We start from the raw sequence: 3563 nt of genomic DNA, 5'->3' as shown, positions 1-3563 counted from the left end.
AAATTAATAGACAAGATGATGTTACTTTTACTGTTCTGATTTTGATGACATTACTTCAATGCCTCATTTAGTAGGTTCTTGCCTCAAAGTCTCCGATTTATCTGTTTGGCAGTATTGTCGTGTATAGTGCTGTTTTGGAGGTAATTTGTAGGATAGAATAAATTTAAAACTGTTGGGGTTTTCTTTCTAAAATTTTTTACACATATTTATTGCTTCGTTAGAAATGTGCACAAATTAAAAAAAAAAAAAAAAAGAAAAAAAATGTTATGTATTTTTGTATCCTTGAATACGATGGTGCGCGGGAAAGACCTGTAATTAGCAACCAATGTTGTGGACGTTGTATACATCTAAAAAAAATAAACCAAACATATTCTTAATTTATATGGGTGTTGTGATGGTTGGTACCAGATACGGGCAGGAAAAATACTTCTTTACAAAATGGCGGTATGCTAAACTGTAATATCGATTTTTCCTATGTTTTTGTCTCTTCTACAAGTTAAAAGAAAACACAACAAAAATATTTTGGCTCAATTGTGCTACCAACGTCAGAAAACAGTCTACTGAAGGTGTATACTAAATTTGAGCTCAATCGGCCAATTGGTTTCTGAGATATCGTGGTTGCCAATTTGTAAAACATCGTTTTGAGAAAACCACGTTTAAAGTTTTCGTACTGTTTGATGAGGTTTGAATGAAATTATTGATTCTTACTAATTAATCAGCCAACCCGGATCCATAAATGGCTCCTTCCTCTGTCTCGTGAAATTGATTTTTGTCAGACAGTGCTTCTCTTCTAGCAGTCCTAGCTTCTTTTGAAGCGGCTGATGCTCGTCTTTCGGAACGGTCAATTCTATCTTGGTCGCGTAACATTGCATATGTCTTTGCTTGCTGTCCGATTTTGACACCCCTTCGTTAAAAATGCAGGCAGCCAAAAAAGTGGCGATTTCAACCGTAGCGGTTCCAGAGTGAATATGTTTAGGAGCAAAAGTCCAAATCAATGAATTTAGAGATTCATTATTATTTTGCGTCTCCGCTCCTAAGCACCGCTCTAACAAATCCTGTGATGAAAGATTTTCATATACAGGTTTTATAGCTTTTAAAACTTCATCACAAAGAGGTGGTTTATCATGACTAAATTCCTCGAGCGATCCAGCAGTCTCTGCGTTACGCCACTTACACCAGCTTGAAGGTCCCGGAGGGCAATATGTGTGCTGAGGATTTTCGTCACTCGAAGCGTAATGATAGAATGTTGACCATACAGCCTTCTTCATTTCTTCGATCGAGTGACAATGTCTTCTAATAGCCAAACCATAGTAAATTGTCAAATCACCGATAACCTTGTCAGTCAATTTTCCTTTGCCTTTCCCACCTATGCCTTTACTCTGCTTTTTCACGCTGCGTAATCTTGCCCCCATTCTTTTTGCAACATGCCCAATACACTCTTTTTTTTCTACAGTTGTATCTTCGCCGTAAGGGCACGCGTCTACAATTGCTTTATATGTTTTGCAATCTCCATCGCCGATGTATCGAGTATATTTTACACCATATTTTTCCACCGATCGAAAAAACATTTCTACTGCCGCGTCGACTTCCATCTTACCCGCACTGCCATGGTGGTTATTACTGCATTTTTCTTTGTGATTTTCAAACCAAATATCGAATTCCTCAGTAGCCATTTTGCTTTTCGATAAGGCACAAGCTTGGCAAAAGCTTGATTTGATCACAGCATCTAGCACTTTCTTGCTGTATTTACCGATTAAAGTAGTCACACCAAATCGTGAACTAAAACCTCTTTTTTTCCAAGTCCCATCCCCTGACACTGTTAGATTCGATGATGAAGATTCTGTTTCAAGAGTCATTTCTTTCTCCTCATCCATGGCTCTTTGCAGCACGCAATTGTACACAGCTGCAGACGCGGAATGAAACTTTTTCATCACAGAAGAATAACACGATGTTGAAAGTCCAAGTCCGATATCCATTATCCCGCAAAATAAATTCACTCCTTCTCTGCCAATTCCTAACAATCGCATTGCCACTATAATCAGACGATTGACTTCAAATGCTTTATCGATAAACGGAGAAGAGTTTATATACTGGAAACCGCACGTACATTGCAATTTGATTTTGAAACCTAACCTGCGAGAGCTGGTTTTAGTAAAATGAACTTCGTTTTTACAGGTCTTGCAAATAACAGAAGCACTGATTGCAGCAAAAATAGTGTAAAAATTTAATATACAATAACCATGTTGTATATCAAGCGGAATTTCCATGTCACCAGTTCTTCGCAACTTTGCTGCTGTTGCACTTATTAAATTTTCACTCATTTTCTCAGCATACTGATTGCCCCTAAATTTTCTTTTTTTGGTCACTGAACTCCGACACGCGCGAGAAATATTTGTTTTCGTACCTTTCCTACTACTCATTTTGCTCCTAGTTTCGCTAGTTTTGGGTTTACTAATTCAATACAGTACAATGTTATGTTCGAGCAGATCCGAACAGGTCTATCGTTATAATGTATTGAAATAATAAGCTGCGCGCTCGTTTGTTACCGCGCTTCGCATTGTTACCACGATTTGTTACCTAGCCAACAAGTCATAGTAACAAATGTAGACTATATTTTATTTTTGCTTACCATCACTTGTTATTTGGTTCGCTATAATGTCCGCTAATTGATGAATTTTATATCCGATATAATATCGGATAATAATAAGTAACAAATGTAAGTAACGCAGTTATAGAGACGCGCGGTTCCTTCTCAGTAGGAGCGCGCAGCTGCATCTTGGCCGCGCTCCCAGACTGAACTTATAATTTCTATAACTCAGCTGATTTTATGAGTATCGTTATACGGTTTTAACAGGCGCAATTAGAAAGGTTTGCAGTATAATAAAATTCGAAAAACTCAAAATCAATTTTTTCAAATTTCTGCACGACAATACTGCCTTATTTACTACTCTCCAATCTGTCCTCACGTACCGATAATGCCCCAATCGCCAGATTCCGTCTAAACCTTTCTGTACCCTCTCACCGCATTACCAAATTCCAAGCTCCCATTTCCTATCCATCTGTCTACTATTGTAACTCTCTCTTAAACGATATACGTTCCACACATTCTTTGAACATGTAGCTCGTTGTTTCCTTCACATTTCGTACAATATTACATTTTCTTTTTCTGTTTGTACATAGGAATATCCGTTCGTTACCTTATATCAGATCATTAAAAAATCTACCTCGTGTCTGGGACTAAAAAAAAGGAGTAACAATCCCTTCTAACTGTTTCTACTTGTTTCGCGTAAAATTTGACACGGTACATCAATCCAAACACAACGCCCATTTTATTTAAATGATAAAACAAGATTCGAGCAACGGAGCCTTTTAACAAGCATAAAGTATACAAAGCTTTTGATGAGCGGAGGAATCGGAGTAACAAGAGTAGAATGGGGTGTGGTAAATCAGGGATTGGTTATTTAGGAAAACTGTAGAAAGGGATCACGACAAAGTAAAGGTTTACGTAAGACAGATCAAAGAAGAGAAAATACAAGTGAAAATTCAAGAAAGGGGATGGAATC

The 3563-nt window shown here is 37.6% G+C and overlaps 1 pseudogene; it reads right to left on the bottom strand.

Annotated features, from left to right (window-relative positions):
- Window positions 1-344: 344 nt before the first annotated feature.
- On the bottom strand, window positions 345-1422 carry LOC122401252 (annotated as a pseudogene).
- Between the last annotated feature and the right edge of the window lie 2141 nt (window positions 1423-3563).

This window comes from Colletes gigas, unplaced genomic scaffold, assembly GCF_013123115.1.
Source record: "Colletes gigas isolate AHSC1104 unplaced genomic scaffold, ASM1312311v1 Colletes_gigas_Sc00023, whole genome shotgun sequence".
Classification (NCBI taxonomy): domain Eukaryota; kingdom Metazoa; phylum Arthropoda; class Insecta; order Hymenoptera; family Colletidae; genus Colletes; species Colletes gigas.
The sequence above is the reverse complement of the archived record's forward strand: the minus strand, read 5'-3'. Positions and strand labels throughout refer to the sequence as shown.